This window comes from Amblyraja radiata, chromosome 2 (assembly GCF_010909765.2).
Source record: "Amblyraja radiata isolate CabotCenter1 chromosome 2, sAmbRad1.1.pri, whole genome shotgun sequence".
NCBI lineage: Eukaryota > Metazoa > Chordata > Chondrichthyes > Rajiformes > Rajidae > Amblyraja > Amblyraja radiata.
This window is the reverse complement of record NC_045957.1, coordinates 132,026,942-132,046,254: the sequence shown is the minus strand read 5'-3', so window position 1 is coordinate 132,046,254 and position 19,313 is coordinate 132,026,942. Positions and strand designations below refer to the sequence as shown.

Here is a 19,313-nt window from a genome sequence, read left to right as displayed (position 1 = left end):
TAGGCACTGACCACCCAACCTAATGATTATGGGATTGGCAGTGCCATGTCATCCTAGCTGCCCACCTATGTAATGTAATTGGAAATTCTGCTCTAGGCTCCCATCAATGTAAATTTTCATACTACTCTTTGGAGCCCGTGGTGCAATCATTATTGCCGTCTTACTATAGAATCATACAGCACGGAAACAGGCCCTTCAGCCCAGCTTTCCCATGCCGACCAATGTGCCCCATCCATACTAGTCCAATCTGCCCGTGTTTGGCCCATATCCCTCTCAGCCTTTCTTATCCATGTACCTGTCCAAATGTATTTTAAAGGGTGTTACAGTTTCTGCCGCAACTACCTCCTCTGGCAGCTCATTACTGTACAATGCATAGCGCTGAGATCTGTGCCAAGGTAATGGGTTCAAGCCTTACAGTGGTCTGGGTCAATTTTCAGCAAGAGACTCGGAAGTGGCAGGAGGGAGTTCTGTGATCGGCTGTAAGGTAAGCTCTTGGGAGTTTCTTTTGTTCCCTTTCAGCAGTGGCAGAAATCCCGGGGGGCCAGGGGGGACACGTCCCCCCTTTGTTTTGAGAGGTGGGGGACGATCCCCCCCATTTTTTGTAATCCGGATTTTAAAACCCGGTGAAATCTCCGCTTTCCGCGAGACAGTGGGGGTGGGACTGATGATCGAGGGCGCCGACTGGACGAGAGAGACGTCGGTCAGCAGGCAATGGGGGCAGGACATGATGATTCAGCGCGATGATTGGAGGAGGGAGACGTGCCCAGGTCATAGGGTCACAATGGCAGCCCTGGACACCAAAGATCCTATAGCATCTTTGCTGGACACAGATCTGTGTCTCATCCGCTGCCAGGATCGATCCCGGCTGGCTCTCCGATGCTGCAATCACTGCCGAATCCCCACTGGACCATCCCCGTCCCCACCGAAGTGCTCTCCCCCGGGGGTGGCCAGAGATGTCGGGAGTCAGACGGGCCCCTAGGCCCATAGCCAGTGCTGAGAAGCAGCGCTAAACCCGGCTCAACTCTGCCTCTCCTGCCGGGTTAACCTACAGCCCTGCCTGGACTTAAGGGAAATATGGCCCAGGCTTACAGCCAGTGCAGAGAAGCAGCACTAGCTCCACGACTCTGCACTGGTATTCCATCAGTCCAGGCAGGGCTGTAGGTTAACCTGGCGAGACAGGCAGAGTTGAGCTGCATGTAGCGCTGGATTGAACTGTAATTACCGTTCACAGGGCCCACGGCAGAAGCCTTCGAAGCTTTGCGTGTGTGTGTGAGTGTGCGCATGCACGCGCGGCCGCCAAAAATTGTGTCCCCCCTGTCCCCCGGTCTCCTCCATATTTAGATAGCGATTTCCGTCACTGCCTTTCAGGAGCGGTTAGTTTAAAAGCGAGCCCGACCAGCTAGGAACACATTCCTTCAAGCTCGGGAGCAGCAGGACGGAGTTCGGTGATTGGCTGTAAGGTAAGCTATTCGCAAATTGGTTAATTGGTGAAGTGACAAATTGGGCAAGTTATCAGCCAATATAAGCAAGGTTTGCTGTCGGGGAGTGACTTGTCGAGGGAAATGCCTTGTGAGAAAAATGCGAGTCTTTAGCTCCAGAGTCTTCGGCTATGAAGCTGAGGAGAGGAGACTATGCAAAAAGCTGGAGAGGACGGGACTTGGTGAACACATAGAAACATAGAAAATAGGTGCAGGAGGAGGCCATTCGGCCCTTCGAGCCAGCACCACCATTCATTGTGATCATGGCTGATCGGCCCCAATCAATAACCCGTGCCTGCCCTCCCCATATCCCTTGATTCCACTAGTCCCTAGAGCTCTATCGAACTCTCTCTTAAATCCATCCAGTGACTTGGCCTCCACATGATGGGTAATATGTGGCAGTGTGATGCTTGCAGGATGTGGGAGGCCAGGGACACCGATGGAGCCTCTGGCTGCTACTACTGTAGCACGTGTGTCCAGATTCAGCTCCTGAAGGACTGTGTTGGGGCACTGGAGAAGCAGCTGGATGACCTCAGGGCCATTCGGGAAAATGAGAGTTTCCTGGACAGGACCTACAGTGAGGTGGTTACGCCGAGGATATGGGAAGAACGAAGATGTGTGACTGAGAGAAAGGGTGGTAACCGTGGACTGCAGGAGACCCAGGTGGCTGTGCCTAATGAAAACAGGTACGCCCTCTTGGGAACTGTCGGGGGAGACGATGTTTCCAGTCCGAGCGGTGGACACGTCGGTGGCTCCAATCCTAGAGATGGGACTCGACCGGCGAGACCGACGTCGGGCAGAGCTATAGTGGTGGGTGACTCCATTGTCCGAGGAGCAGACAGGAGATTCTGTGGCGGCAGATGAGATGCGAGGATGGTCTGTTACCTCCCTGGTGCCAGGGTTCAGGATGTCACGAGCTGAATTCAGAACATCCTCGAGAGGGAAGGTCAACAGCCGGCAATAGTTGTGTACGTAGGCACAAATGACATCGGGAAGAAGAGGAAGGAGATTCTGCAATGTGAGTTCAGAGAGTTATGAAGAAGACTGAAAAGCAGGACTTCTAGGGTGGTTATCTCTGGATTGCTCCCAGTACCACGTGCTAGTGAGAACAGGAACAGGGAGATAGGGGATCTGAATGTGTGGCTGAGGGGCTGGTGCAGGGAGCAAGGATTTAGATTTATAGACCACTGGGATCTCTTCTGGGGTAGGAGTGACCTGTACAAAAGGGGACCAACTGGAGGGGGGACCAATGTTCTGGCAGGCAGGTTTGCTAAGGCTACACGTGTGGCTTTAAACTAAATAGTGGGGTGGAAGGATTGACAAATTGGGAATATAAAGATGGAGTTGAAGAGGAAGTGAGCACAGGAAAAGTTACAAAAGACTCTCGAATTAATGGGAAGGAAAGTTCGAGAAGGGATAAGAGAGTAAGGACAGGGCCAATAGGGACCGGTGTGAGAGGGGAGGTGAATACCGAGGTCAAAGTGTTGTATATGAATGCGCGAAGCATAAGAAATAAAGTGGACGAGCTTGAAGCTCAGTTAGAAATCAGTTAGAAATGATGTTGTGGGAATTACAGAGACATGGCTGCAAGAGGGCCAGGGCTGGGAACTGAATATTCAAGGATTTACATCCTATCGAAAAGACAGACTGGTGGGCAGAGGGGGTGGGGTAGCTCTGTTGGTGAGGAATGAAATTCAGTCCCTTGCAAGGGGTGACATTGAAACAGGAGATGCAGAGTCAGTATGGATAGAACTAAGGAATTGTAAGGGTAAAAATACCCCAATGGGACTTATCTACAGGCCCCCAAACAGTATCCTGGATATAGGGTGCAAGTTGAATCAGGAGTTAAAATTGGCATGTACTAAAGCTAATGCTACGGTTGTTCTGGGAGATTTCAACATGCAGGTAGACTGGGAAAATCAGGTTGGTACGGGACCCCAAGAAAGGGAGTTTGTGGAGTGCCTCTGTGATGGCTTCTTAGAGCAGCTTGTATTGGAGTTGACCAGGGAGAAAGCAATTCTGGATTTAGTGTTATGTAATGAACTGGATTTGATAAAGGAACTTGAGATTAAGGAGCCATTAGGAGGTAGTGACCAAAATATAACCATATAACCATATAACAATTACAGCACGGAAACAGGCCATCTCGGCCCTTCTTGTCCCGTGCCGAACACTTATTCTCCCCTAGTCCCATCTACCTGCATTCAGACCATAACCCTCCATTCCTTTCCCGTCCATATACCTATCCAATTTATTTTTAAATGATAAAATCGAACCTGCCTCCACCACTTCCACTGGAAGCTCATTCCACACAGCTACCACTCTCTGAGTAAATAAGTTCCCCCTCATGTTACCCCTAAACTTCTGTCCCTTAATTCTAAAATCATGTCCTCTAGTTTGAATCTTCCCTACTCTCAATGGATAAAGCTGTCAACTCTGTATATCCCTCTCATCATTTTAAAGACCTCTATCAAGTCCCCCTTAACCTTCTGCGCTCCAAAGAATAAATACCTAACTTGTTCAACCTTTCTCTGTAACTTAGTTGCTGAAACCCAGGCAACATTCTAGTAAATCTCCTCAGTAGTCTCTCTAATATGGTCAGGTTTAATCTACAATTGGAGAGGGAGAAGGGTAAATCGGGGGTGTCAGTGTTACAGTTGAACAAAGGGGACTATGGAGCCATGAGGGAGGAGCTGGCCAAAGTTGACTGGAAAGATACCCTAGCAGGGTTGACAGTGGAACAACAATGGCTGGTATTTCTGGGAATAGTACAGAAGGTGCAGGATCAGTTCATTCCAAAGAGGAAGAAATATTCCAAGGGGAGTAAGGGGCGACCGTGGTTGATAAGGGAAGTCAGGGACAGTATAAAAATAAAAGAGAAGTACAACGTAGCTGAGATGGGCGGGAAACAAGAGGATTGGATAATGTTTAAAGAACAACAGAAGATAACTAAAAAGGCAATATGGGGAGGAAAGATGAGGTATGAACATAAGCTAGCCAAGAATATAAAGGGGGATAGTAAAAGCTTATTTAGATATGTGAAGAGGAAAACATTAGTTAAGACCAAAGTTGGACCCTTGAAGACTGAAAAAGGTGAATTTATTATGGGGAACACGGAAATGGCAGATGAGTTGAACAGGTACTTTGGATCCATCTTCACTAAGGAGGACACAAACAATCTTCCTGATGTACTAGTGGCCAGAGGATCTGTGGTGACGGAGGAACTGAAGGACATTCACATTAGGCAGGAAATGGTGTTGGGTAGACTGATGGGACTGAAGGCTGATAGATCCCTAGGGCTGATGGTCTGCATCCCAGGAAGTGGCTCTAGAAATCATGGACGCATTGGTGATAATTTTCCAATGTTCTATAGATTCAGAAACAGTTCCTGTGAAGTGGAGGGTAACTAATGTTATCCCACTTTTTAAGAAAGCCAGGAGAGAGAAAACAGGGAATTATAGACCAGTTAGACCGACATCGGTGGTGGGGATGATGCTGGAGTCAATCATGGGAAGCTAGTCTTGAAGGTTAGATTACATGGCATTCGCCAATTGGTTACAAAATTGACGGAAAGGAAAAAACACAGGGCAGTGTTCAGGTGTTATCACAGACTGGAGGGCTGTAAAAAGTGGTGAACCATAAGGGTTGGTGCCAAGTGCACTGTTCATTGTTTGTTCATTGTTTTTGAATGTAGGTGGTGTAATTAGTGAGTGTGCAAATGGCGTACACTTAGTGCAGTAGTTAACAACAAAGAAGATTACTTAAAATTACAACAGAATCTTAATCTCCCGGTCCAAGGAAGAGCAAAAGGAGTTTAAGTGTGACAAATGTGAGGTTTTGCATTTTAGTTTAGAGATACAGCACGGAAACAGGCCCTTTGGCCCACCATCCAACCGTCTGCACAGACCAACGACTCCCACACATTACTACTATCCTACACACATTAGGGACAATTTACCTACAAACCTGTACGTCTTTGGAGTGCGGGAGGAAACCGAAGATCTCAGAAAAAACCCACATGGTCACGGGGAGAACGTGCAAACTCCGTATAGACAGCACCTTTAGTCGGGTTTGAACCCGTGTCTCCGACACTGCAAACCCTGTAAGGTAGCAACTCTGCCGTGGTATAACAAACCAGGGCAGGTAATAAGAGGGTTATTACGGACTGGAGTAAATCCTGTCCTGGTATGACAAACCAGGGCAGGACTTACTCAGTAAATAGTAGAGTACTGGGGACTACGGCAGAGCAGAGAGGCCAAGGAGTGTAGGTACATAGTTCTATGAAGGTGGTGACACAGGTGAACAGGGAGATGAAGCAATTGTTTGGCATGCTTGCCTTTATCGGTCAGGGTTTTGAGTGTAGGAAATGGGATATGCTATGACTGCACAAGATGCTGGTAAGGCCACATGAATGAATGAATGAATGAATGAATGAATGAATGAATGAATGAATGAATGAATGAACAGGTTTATTGGCCAAGTATTCACATACAGGGAATTTGCCTTGGTGCTCCGCCCGCATTTGGAGTACTGTGCACAGTTAGGCATGAGTCATTAAACTGGAAAAGATTAATGAGAATGTTTCTGGGCCTGGAAGGTTTGAGTTATGAGGAGAGGCTTGATATACTGGCTTGTTTTTTGTCTGGAATGCTGGAGGTTGATGGGTGACCTTCTCAGTTTCAGTTTAGTTCATTGGCACATGTACCAAGGTACAGTGAAAAGCTTTTGCTGCATGCCAACCAGTTAGCAGGAAGCAGTATTTAAAATCGGGGGGCCTAGATTTGGTGACTCGGCCCATTCCCCCACCCCCCCCCCCCCCCCCATAGTAGTGTGAGGAACAACGTCTTCACACCGATGGTGGTGTGTACATGGAATGGGCTGTCGGGGGGAAGTGGCTGAGGTGGGTACAATTATGGCATTTAAAATACATCTGGACAGGTGCATGGAGCGGAAAGTTGTGGGCATTTAGAAACATACAAAAATAGGTGCAGGAGTAGGCCATTCGGCCCTTCGAGCCAGCACCGACATTCAATATGATCATGGCTGATCAACTAAAATCAGCACCCCATTCCTGCTTTTTCCCTATATCCCTTAATTCCTTTAGCCCTAATAGCTAAATTTAACTCTCTCTTGAAAACATCCAGTGAATTGACCTCTACGGCCTTCTGTGGCAGAGAATTCCACAGGTTCACAACTCTCTGGGTGAAGAAGTTTTTCCTCATCTCAGTCCTAAATGGCCTACCCTTTATTCTTAAATTGTGACCCCTGGTTCTGGACTCACCTAACATCGGGAACATTTTTCTTGCATCTAGCCTGACCAATCCTTTAAGACTTTTATATAGAAACATAGAAATTAGGTGCAGGAGTAGGCCATTCGGCCCTTCGAGCCTGCACCGCCATTCAATATGATCATGACTGATCATCCAACTCAGTATCCTGTACCTGCCTTCTCGCCATACCCCCTGATCCCTTTAGCCACAAGGGCCACATCTAACTCCCTCTTAAATATAGCCAATGAACTGGCCTCAACTACCTTCTGTGGCAGAGAATTCCAGAGATTCACCACTCTCTGTGCGAAAAATGTTTTTCTCATCTCGGTCCTAAAAGATTTCCCCCTTATCCTTAAACTGTGACCCCTTGTTCTGGACTTCCCCAACATCGGGAACAATCTTCCTGCATCTAGCCTGTCCAACCCCTTAAGAATGTTGTAAGTTTCTATAAGATCCCCCCTCAATCTTCTAAATTCTAACGAGTACAAGTCGAGTCTATCCAGTCTTTCTTCATATGAAAGTCCTGACATCCCAGGAATCAGTCTGGTATATGTTTCTATAAGAAACCCTCTCATCCTTCTACGTAAATCCCAGTCAATACAAATTTCTGGGCCAATGCAGGCAAGTGAGGCTAGTTTGGATGGCATAGACGAGTTGTGCTGAAGGGCCTGTTTCTGTTCAGTATATCTCTGTGACTATACTACAATTAAAATCCTTTTAATGTTTTGATAATTGTACCCTATTCTATCTATATCTGACATTGATACAAGTGGATAGGAAAAGACATGATGACAAAACATCTGAATTAGGCATAGAACATATTGAGGCATATTGTGATGAAATTAGAGTCTCAAATGCATGCATTTTCCAAATGTATGCAGAATTAAAATCTGTTCTGCAACCAGATTCAGAGTTTATTGTTATTTGCATGAAGATGCAATGAAATTCCTTCCAAGCTCTCAGGGTAAACAGCGTTCACAGAGTTTGATTGTGTATGAGGGTATGACTGATTCAGAGGGATTTGCAACGAGTTAGATTCTGATCATACAAAGCTGTCATTAGGTGCAAACACAGGTAAGTCTTTTCATATTTAATTTCCAAAACAAATCAACAGTATTTACGAAAGCAAAGCATCACTCACAAAATGCCGGTATGATCTGACAAATGTTTGGGACTGGAGGTTGAGAATGCGACAGCTGGTGGGTGCAGTTTGTGTATAATTTCAAGCTTCAGGAGTTTGTCTCATTATGCTTCAAGTCAATTACAGCAGCGGATGGTGCACAGACAAAAAGTGCACTTCAGTGAAATGTATTCGAAAAGACAGCAACAAAAGACACAGGGGCTGAGTTTTTACTTATAACAGGGTGTGCTTCCTTGGGGTTGTGTTGTGCTGAGCCTGCTGGATGAAGTGAGGCTGCCTCATTAATTATAGACAACACTTCTCCGTACTGGCCGGGGCAAGAGTGCCTGCTAGTAGAGTGAAAAGGAAGGGTGGAAAAAGCAAAGGTGGCTACACATATAGATAGAGTGGTAAGGAAGGCATATGGTAGCTCACCTTCACTGGTCAGGGCTTTGAGTATAATTGTCAGAACATTACAATGCAACTCCATAAGACTTTGTGTAGGTTGCATTTGGAGTGTTGTGTGCAGTAGCAGTTTCCCCAATGCAGGAGGATGTGAATGCTTTGGTGAGGATGCAGAAGTTTACTAAAATGCTGCTTGGATTAGAGGGTATTAGCTACAAGGGGAGGTTGGAAAAACTTGGATTGTTTTCACTGGACACCAAAGATTCAGGGGAGACCTGACAGAAGTATATGAAATACTGATAGGTATGGATAGGGTAGACAGTAGAACTTTTTTTCCAGCGTGGAAATATCAGACCAGAGGGTATATCTTTAAGGCGAGAGGGCCATAGGAAATGTGTGGGGGGAGGTGTTTTTTGCAGAGGGTGGTGGGTGCCTGGAACACAATGCCAGTGGCAATGGTGGAGGCAGATAGGATAGTGGTGTGTAAGAGACTTTTAGATAGACACGTGGATATGCAGGAAAGGGAGGGATATGGATCACGTCAGACAGATGTGAGTAGGTTATCTTGGTATCATGTTCGGCATGGTTATTGTGGGTTAAGGGTTTGCTCTGCGCTGTACTTTTCTATGCTCTACATTCTAGGACAAGAGCATTTTAAGCTATTGCTGCGGGGAGATGGAAAGAATGAAGATGATATATGTGATAAGGTGCAGACCAAAGCTGTCAAGATAAAAATTACTTTCGGAACTGACAATTGAAATAAATTAAAATGTAACAAACTGAAATAAAGATGCAGACACATGTGTGGAAAGAAAGGGGGTTGACTTGGAATTATGTAGCTGGATATTGTTCAGAGGGTTGGAGGTGTTGTTCCTTCAGTTGACACTAAGCAATTATTACTGTATATAATGCAGGAGGGGTAAAGCAGACAATTGGAGTAGAGGGCGATGCCGAATTAAAATGCCCTGCAACTGTAATCCCAGGCTAACCTCCTTAACTGAATGAAGGCGGACAGCAATGCAATTGTCTCGTCTGTTTTTTGGTCTCTGCATTGCACGCCATATGATGAGCATTGCATGCAATGCACCATATTGGAAGATGTGCCAATGAATCATTACTTCAGTTAGAAGGGCTGTTTGGGAACTTGTAAGGTGGGAAGGGAATTTATAAAGGGTCAGGTGTTACATCTTCTGCAGTTGCATGGAAAATATACCACTTCCTCTACCCTGCCATCTCAATTCAGAAGAGACCATTCCCTACCACTTTTCGATCTCTACCAGCTACTCTGCTTTTCACACCACCTTTCTCATGCAACTGTTTGAGTTTGAGTGTAGTTTAATGTCACGTGTACTGAGGTACCGTGAAAAGCTTTTGTTGTGTGCTCACCAAATATGCCCCATCCTTCTCTTCCCATTGAACGGAGATCAAACATGTCTTTCAGATGAAGCAACAATTCACTTGAATGTCTTCAAGTTTAGCTTACTGTATTTGTTGCTCCTGATGTTTCCTCTTCTATATCAGATATACTAATGGCAGATTGGGTGATCACTCTGTGGAACATCTCATTTAGTCTGCATGTGTAACCCCGAATGTCCAATCACGTATTGCTTTAATTCTCTGCCCCTGCATCGCCCACTCTGATTTATCTGTCTTGGGCCTCAAACATTGATTCAGTGATGTCCAGGTTAAGCTTGAGGAACAGTAATTCATCTTCCAACTGGAGACATGACAACTGTCAGGATTTAATACTGAGTTTACTAGTTTAAGATAAACTCTCTCTTTTGTTTCGGTGAATGTATTTACATTTCAATTTGTCCCTGTATCATTTTGTTTCAACTGCTGGCTTTTAATGGAAGTATCATTTTGTCGACTTTAGTCTGCATGTATCAGCTCACTTGTTCTGCAACTGAAAGCATGCTTGTCTTCTCATCTAAGATAGACACAAAATGCTGGAGTAACTCAGTGAGACAGGCAGCATCTCTGGAGAGAAGGAATGGGTGGCATTTCAGGTCAAGACCCTTCTCAGACGTCTTTCAATTTTGGTGTTTTGGTCCCTGACCCAAAATGCTACTGTTACTCTCCCCACTGAACCCCACTGTTACTCTACCCACTGAACCCCACTGTTACTCTCCCCACTGAAGCACTGTTACTCTCCCCACTGAATCCCACTGTTACTCTCCCCACTGAATCCCACTGTTACTCTCCCCACTGAACCCCACTGTTACTCTCCCCACTGAACCCCACTGTTACTCTCCCCACTGAACCCCACTGTTACTCTCCCCACTGAACCCCACTGTTACTCTCCCCACTGAACCCCACTGTTACTCTCCCCACTGAACCCCACTGTTACTCTCCCCACTGAACCCCACTGTTACTCTCCCCACTGAACCCCACTGTTACTCTCCCCACTGAAGCAGCCTGATCTGAATTGAATTGAAATCATTTTATTAGCCAAGTATGTATACGCACAAGGAAATTGCCTTGGTGATTTGCTCGCACGATATACGGTAGACAATTAAAAATAAAACATTATAATTTAAACATGTAAAGAATGAAATAAAATACCAGAGCAAAGGAGGCTTCAGCTTTTTGACTGGTGAGTAGAGCTACTGCTCGTAGACAAAAGCTGTTTTTATGTCTGGCTGTGGCAGCTTTGACAGTCCGGAGTCACCTCCCAGAGGGAAGTACTTCAAAGAGTTTGTGGCCAGGGTGAGAGGGGTCAGAGATGATCTTACCCACTCGCTTCCTGGCCCTTGCAGTGTATTAAATCCTGACAGTTGTCCTGTGGGGGCGCTGTCCTGTGCATGGCTGCCCAGCCAGCAGCTGTCTGTCTCTTCATCTTTATTTTTTATTTTTAGTTAGTTAAAGTGTTTTGTTTGGAGCTCTAAAAAAATTTATGTGGGGGGGGGGAGGGGGAAACTATCCTTCAGGGTCCCTACCTGGTCGGAGAGGCAGCTTTTCTCCGGGCTGCAGTTTCGACCCGTCCTCGCGGCCTACGAGCGGGCCTGGAGCGGCGTTTCCTGTCGGGGACCGCCCAGAACCACGGCTTCGGTGGCGGCACAGCGCTGGAGCGCTATCGCGGAGCGGGCGATGCCTTGCCCGGGTCGCCGCGGGGGGGGGTATGCTGGGACCGGCGATAAAAAACATCGCGGAGCTGCGGGTCTGAGGAGCGGCCAGCTGCGGGCGGCGGCGCTGACTTTACATCGGGAGCCTGGGATCTCTCGACGAGATCACTAGTGGTGGAGCTCCATCCGGCGCGGCCTTGTTGGCTTCAGAAGCCGCGGTCTCCAGTACGGAAGTGACCGTTTCAGGGTTCCCAAGCCGCTGTGAGGATTCTCCTGATGCCGGAGCACCATCACCCGGCGAGAACGGCCTGGAACATCGGGCCTTCGTGGAGGCAACTGCGGAGGCCTCAATAGGCCCGACTATAGGTGAACTGGGGATGGGGTCTGGACTTTGTGCCTTCCCTCATAATGGGAACCATTGTGGGGGGATGTTTTTATGTTTAAATGTCTTTATTATTGTTATGTCTGTATTCTTTCTTTATGTGCTGCACGGAGAGGACGCTGGCGCTGTTTGTTCGCCGCTTCTCCGTTTGCTATTGTCTGTTACTATTGTAAAGCGACTTTGAGTCTTAGAAAAGCGCTATAAAAATTAAATTTATTATTATTACTGTTTGTCGATAGGGGGAAGGTTGCAGCCGACAACCTTCTCAGCTGATCGAACAATGCGCTGCAGCCTCCGGATGTCGTGCTTGGTGGCTGAGCCAAACCAGACCATGATGAGGAAGGTGAGGACAGACTCTATGATGGCTGTATAAAACTGGACCATCATTGCCTATGGCAGATGGTATTTTCTCAGCTGCCGCAAGAAGTACATCTGCTGTTGGGCCTTTTTGAATGTGGAGTCGATGGTGGCCTTCCATTTAAGATCCCTGGAGATGATGGTTCCAAGGAACTTAAATTACTCCACAAATGTGACTGTGGTGTTGATGATGGTGAGTGGGGGGAGGGGAGGGGGAGCTTTCCTAAAGTCTACAAACAATTCCACTGTCTTAAGAGCATTGACCTCCAGGTTGTTACGATAGCACCAGGACACCAGCTGCTTTTAGCATTTCTGCTGTTGTTGTAGGAACATGGAAATGAAAAGATTAATGGCAGAGCAAGCTTAGTTTCATGATGCTCGTCTGCAAGTGTAATTTCAAGAATTGTCCTTGAGGAGACATCCAGATTGGGACATAAATGGATTTTCCTCCTGCGAGCTCTGCTTTGCATGGTTAATTCAGTGCCACTCTTGCCTGTGAATTGGATGGTTCAACATTCACTGAGGTGTCCTGATGGTATAACTAAAGTAGCGTGCTGGAAGCAATCTTTTATAAATAAGATGTTAAAGTGGTCCACTCCTGGTCAATCCCACCATTGATGTAGGTGCACTCTGGGCTCAATATTTTTCCATAATGCAAACAGTTTGAAGAGAGGTATAATCCAAGGTACACAATTTCTGGCAGGTATCAAAATATTCAGATGGAGAAATATTTATTTGTGGCGTCATAACACGTAAGCAGGCCCTTCGGCCCAACGTGCCCATGCCTACCATGATGTCCCATCTACACTTGGCCCACATGCCTCTGAAGAAGGGTCCCGACCTGAAACGTTGCCTATCCATGTTCTCCAGATATGTTGCCTGGCCACTGAGTTACTCCAGCACTTTTATAATCCCTTCATCACCTTGGAAATATAATATTCATTAATCGTATCAGTATATCTGATTCAAAGGAAGCATTCTTTGGATAGGAATTGCTGTGGAGAATTGATAGTATAGTGCAGTGTAGATTTTAGGTCTTGACTTGGCAAATTTCCGTAATGAAATGTCCAGTTCCATCTGATACACCATTAGCACATCTCTTTTGTCAGGTGTACTCCTTGAATGGACAAATATACTGTGTTGATTGTTAATGGAGTCTGATATGCTTTCCGGTGTCATTTTCACCTCTTTTTTACTGCCCTGTCAATTGAAAACCAAAATCTATACAGAGAATGTTTTTGCGGGGTTTTCCAGCTTACCCACCCAAGGAAGGACAGTGAGAACCCTGAAGATAGATTGGATCATGTTATCCGTGGAATTAATATTGTATGCTGTGGTCTTCTTTTATTCTGGAAGTGATCTGCACGAGCAGATGAAATCAATAACTCTGAATTATCTTTGCATTTTTTAATAACATAATATCCCATTACAGGCACTGAACTGGATTTAATCACGGCATTAAGAGGAGTAAAGGGGAGGTAATTTAAGACTGAGGTGAGAAAAAACTTTTTCACCCAGAGAGTTGTGAATTTATGGAATTCCCTGCCACAGAGGGCAGTGGAGGCCAAGTCACTGGATGGATTTAAGAGAGAGTTAGATAGAGCTCTAGGGGCTAGTGGAGTCAAGGGATGTGGGGAGAAGGCAGGCACGGGTTATTGATAGGGGACGATCTGCCATGATCACAATGAATGGCGATGCTGGCTCGAAGGGCCGAATGGCCTCCTCCTGCACTTATTTTCTATGTTTCTATGTTTCTATTAAGCAACCAGAAAAAACAAAACAAAATTGAGGAGGACCTTCATTGTTTCTCTAACCCAGTCTATCTACCCTAAGTAGAACCAAACACTCTACCCTAAGTAACACCACACACTCAATTTTACTTCGGAGTCACGTGAGTGACTACGTGAAGAACCCGCTAGGACGCATGCGTGTCATATAGTATAACGCATTGCGTACGACTGGCAGGCTTAACGCGATTCTCCTGAAGGTAAGTTTTTAAAACTTTTTCCAGGTTTTATCTGCCTGCAGGAACCTCTACTTAGAGGTCCTGTAAAGCCCGGGACAAAGTCCGGAGGACCCAGTCAAGGGAATACCGGTCACGACCTCGGGCATAACCAAAAACATCGGGGATACCCCCCCGACATATAACCGCTTTAAAGACCGCGGAATGCGGGTGCGGGCGGAGGTGAATTTGCCTCTCGGGCCGCTGGCGTTGGAACCAGCAGCTTCACACTGGTGCCGGTGCCGACTACAAGGCCCGACTACAAGGGAACCCCGGCTGCATACAAGGACCTCAAGACCCCGCAGCAGAAGGTTTAAAACAGGACATGCAGGTAAATTCTTTACTCTCAGGTTGTTTAAGTTCTATTTCTGTGAGGATGTGTTACAGGAAAGGAACCATGGACTAAGTCCAAATGGAGACTGACTGCGGAGGAGTGCGGGCAGTCAGCAGCGTTTGGCTACACCTATACACTAATCGATCATCAGTCTCCGACCTGGCACCTGCACAGTCGGAATAGACACCACAGACTTGCGGAAAGTCCAAGCAAAAAGTCGGACAGGCCCGAAGACTCGGACAAGTCGGGCTGTGAAGACTCACCGCCGGCGGGAGCAACTGTGATCGCATATCCCGCATGGAGCGGTTGATGGAGCAGATGCTCCAATGTGACATGCTCCGGAATATGGAGTCTAGTCACCAGGGGGTCCCAGGACACCCAAGGCAGCACCTTATTGAGGGCTGCATAATGCATCTCCCTCAACAGAGGGGAGCATTAGGAGTCACTCCTGGGCTGACTCTGAAGACAGGGGTTTGGCTGAAGATACCACAAGTGTGCTGGGGGTGCAGGAACAACACAACCAGTAGCAGGAGCTCGACGAGGGCCATCGGGCTCAAGAAGGCCACATCATCACACAAGACCTCACATCTCAGGCGGCAGCACCCCTACGCACCCACCAGCAAACCACGATGCACTGAAGCTGGTGAAAGCTTGAAGGCCGTACAACCAGAACAAAGGTATTTTTTAGGCCACAGCCCAGAACGGCCTTCCTGGAAGATGCGCCAACCCCGTACTCGAGCTCCTCTACCTCCCAGGAGCAGGTGCAAAATCATGCACACATGGTTGAGGCAGCTCCTGGGTCGAGTTGCATAAGTCCACCCATTCGGATAAAGGTATGGAGCCACATCGATGATGTCTCCTGTCACGGATACAAGTTGGTAATACTTAAACTGGTTTGAATATTTACACCGGTTTGGGATAACATAAGATTAGTTTATACTGCACAACAGGTATGGTTGGAGTTGCCTTTCAAGGCAGGCTCACAATATGGGATGTGGACTGATCATTTTCAACAGCCTCAACCCGCATGTGCAGTATAGACATTTCTGAATAACTTCCATGTGATAATTTCCTCTCACAGGGTTGAAGATAATTGAAATTTAACTGGATGAGGCAATGATACACTCAGGAACGTTGCAGAATGGGCTAACTTCAGTTTCCAGATCATTTATCAAATCACTACAATCAGTGCTTCGACTGCACAGAGCTAACAAATAAGTGGCATGGCCAATCTGGATGATATTGAACATACTGTATTTTACTAAATTAGCCTTATCAGCCACATAGCTATATTTGAGAAATTGAGGCTCTCACCCGTCCAGTTAAATTCAAATTAAGTTGATACCAACTGAAACTATTGATTATTGGGATGCAATCGAACCATTTATTTGTCTGGGATCAGCTCTGAGACAAAAGATTAGACCTCTGCTATTCTCAGCTGAAACTAACAAAGTCACAATGATGGACGAACAGTATTCAGCATTGCTCCACTAAAAATCTCTCATCTGTAAATCTTCAGTCATTTCCAAACTGATGCTATTGCCCAAAGATGGGAAATCTACTAATACCATCTCTAGTTACGGAGGCAGATGGGATTAGCATGAGTTATCAAGTGTTCAGTCATGGTATCAACTGCCAATGGACACCAGGTGCATTCTGTGCATTAAAGAGCGTGTGGATATGCATAACCTGCATGCACAAGTCCAAGGTGATACACTTTGGTGGTGGTATATGTTAATCACAAAGGTACAATCAAATCAAAGTATCCGGTGATAGTTTTACCAAACCGCATTTAGCACTGGTGTATTATTATGCAAAATCAACGACAACACAGAATGAATGTGTGATCACAAAGTATTTAATGGCATTGTGGATCGATGGAACACTAACGATTGAAATGCTTGCATCCAGGCTCAATCAACAGTTGCAAAAAATACGAGGCATATTAGTGGCGAAGAGTGCATTCTCGCTACACTAGGGAGGAATGTTCTTTTATGTCTTCCTCCATTTGGCCTCAATAGACGGGTCTTGCAAAATTCAGCAAGATTCCCGCTTCCGGGTTTTCATAGTGCCTGCCTGGGTTATATACCTATGGTTCCCGCTGATGTGGGGAATGAGCATAAAACTTTACATGGTTATTTCCGGACAAAAAAGATGCTGGTTCAGTTATGATGTTGAAACCATCCTCTGCATGGTATAATCAACTCATAGACTTACAGACTCTGAGAAACCGTTTCCTGCGGCTCGGGTTGTCAAACCATAAGCATTAGGAGTGCCCACTGCAGATTGCAGAGATAGCATCAAATAGCAGCAAACCGCATAGGGGATGGGAAGTATTGTTTATTCTTCTTTACGTTTAACTCGGCACGGATGACTGACACATTGGAATTCAGTTTTATGGGATTATAACATCAAGTTAAAATTCCATTTACTGTGCCTGAAGTACCTCCTCTTCATTTGGCTGCTGAGAACATAAACCACTCTGTCCGGTCTCACCCTCTGACGTCTAGATTACGAAGGGTATCGTCAACTAAAAACCTCCTAGGCCTAGGGACGCAGAGATATGGGTTGTTAACATTGTGCTACATCACTTCGCCGATGGGCACCAGCAACATCCCTGTCCTTGGTCTAACTCGCGTACTAGTGGTTATGCCATGGCGCTGAGTACAGCGCTACGGGTCCAGTCATTGCTACACTGGATAGGATGATCATAACATGTTATAATAACATGTTTTGTTTATGATTAGTCAAGCAGAGTAGACAGGGACACAGACCAAACTAGATGTTGCATATCCCATGGACCTTGGGTTGCCTGTGATCACGCATCTACACCAGTATGTCAAGGTCCCTAAGAGCCTCATAGACTCTGACTAGCAATATTGTTAGTTACATAAAACCTCGTTAGAAGGAATCACTACAAACCTTCTCCAGAGGGTTAAATGGGTCTGGCATATACAGGAGTGTACATTGAAATTGAGTCTCACTCTACCAGGACCGCTATACCTCAGCAGCAGGGTTATGGACCACATCCTATCGGCTACAGGGTGGTCAAACTATTAATCTGTACAAATATTCAGAATAAACCTATTGCCATATCGAGGCTATTGCCAACTCCATGTTAGGTATGGTTCATACTTCCTCCAGGTTGAGGGAGGTTACGATTCCCACTATTGTTCATTAATAGCATCAACATGTCTATATCTATGTCATGTCTGAATGCAATATTAATGTTCACTCATCATTGGCCCACTGATGCTGTGTATGATGCCTGGACTTGTTTCCACGGCATGAAATCACAGAGCTTTAAAATCTTCATGTAGTCACTCACGTGACTCCGAAGTAAAATAGTAAGATTAAACGAGAACTTACCAGTTTGAAGTTTGATCTTTATTTTATGAGGAGTAACGTTGAGGGATTACGTGCCCTCCACGCCCACCCTCGATCATAAAGTTCAACTGGTATCCTATTTCTCTAATCTTACTATGTTCAGTTCATTTACTGTTATCTGTGATTTCACACCGCTGCTTTGAAGATTGACACACATGCGTCCTGGCGGGTTCTTCACGTAATCCCTCAACGTTACTCCTCATAAAATAAAGATCAAACTTCAAACTGGTAAGTTCTCATTTAATCTTACTATTCTGTTCCATTACAAACTACTTTCCCAAAGCTATTTCAGTAAGTAATTTGCCTGAAAAATTCTGGTTAATTGGCAATTTAACTGAAAGATTCTGGTTAATTTTGGGAATCATTTTTAGCTCATTTCAGGATTTTGCTTTGTGTCCCTTCTTTGATCAGATTGTTTTGAAAAGCCAGCACAAATAATGGGGAAATCTTAATAAGAACAGGTCATTGAAATGATGCTGGCTCACTCTTTGAATTTGCGATCCACTAGATCTGAGTCCAACAAGCTGAAAGCATCAGTTATTGGGCGGCATGGTGGGCGGGCACAGTGGCGCAGTGATAGAGTGGTTGCCTTACAGCGTTTGCTGCGACAGAAACCCGGGTTCGATCCTGGCTATGGGTGCTGACTGTACGGAGTTTGTACGTTCTCCCCATGACCACGTGGATTTCCTCCGAGATATTCGGTTTCCTCCCACACTTTAAAGACATACAGGTATGTAGGCTAATTGGTCTGGTGTATGTATAAATTGTTCCTAGTATGTGTGGGATAGTGTTCATGTGCGGGGATCGCTGGTCGGTGCGGACTCAGTGGGCCCAGGGCCTGTTTCCGCGCTGTATCTATAAAAAAAATCCAACTTTGATGTAATTTCATGAAAAAAGATTTAACAAGCAATTTAAACTCTAATATTGTAGCTGGTAAATTATCAGCAGTTGCCTATGTCATCAAAGAAAGCTATTCACAAAGAATGGCTGAACTCTGCAAATTGAATTTCTTATTTTCCAATATCAAAAGATCTTGAGACCATAAGAGAAGAATTAGGCTTTTTGCCCATCAAGTCTGCTCTGCCATTCAACCATGGCTAATCTATTTTTCCTTCTCAACCCCATTCTCCTCCCTTTTCCCGATACCCTTCAAACGCCCAATATTGGAGCTTTGTGGATGTGATGTCATCAAAAGATGTCATCAAGTGATGTCATTAAATGGGTGATCATGCTCAAAGGCAGCAAACCAGAAAGTTTAAAAAAAACATCGTTCTTTTCACATTGATATTTTAAACTTTACAGATTATGCGAAATAAAAGTTGGACACACACACTTGAAATTCAGCTGGAAATATAAACAAACATTTTGTAAACTAAAACACTATCATTTCAAATTTTGCATAAATTAGTGAGACCAGAGAAGTTGCTAAGCAGTAAATATAGATTAATGAAAAAGTTCAAATCCACACCATACAATAGAATATATTAATTTCAAGGTTTTTTTTCTGGCCACA

General features: G+C 45.5%; 1 protein-coding gene across 1 annotated transcript in view; it reads right to left on the bottom strand.

Moving 5' to 3' along the window:
- Nucleotides 1–19,313, bottom strand: part of gpr158 (G protein-coupled receptor 158) — a 636,863-nt gene that overhangs the window by 15,557 nt on the left and 601,993 nt on the right.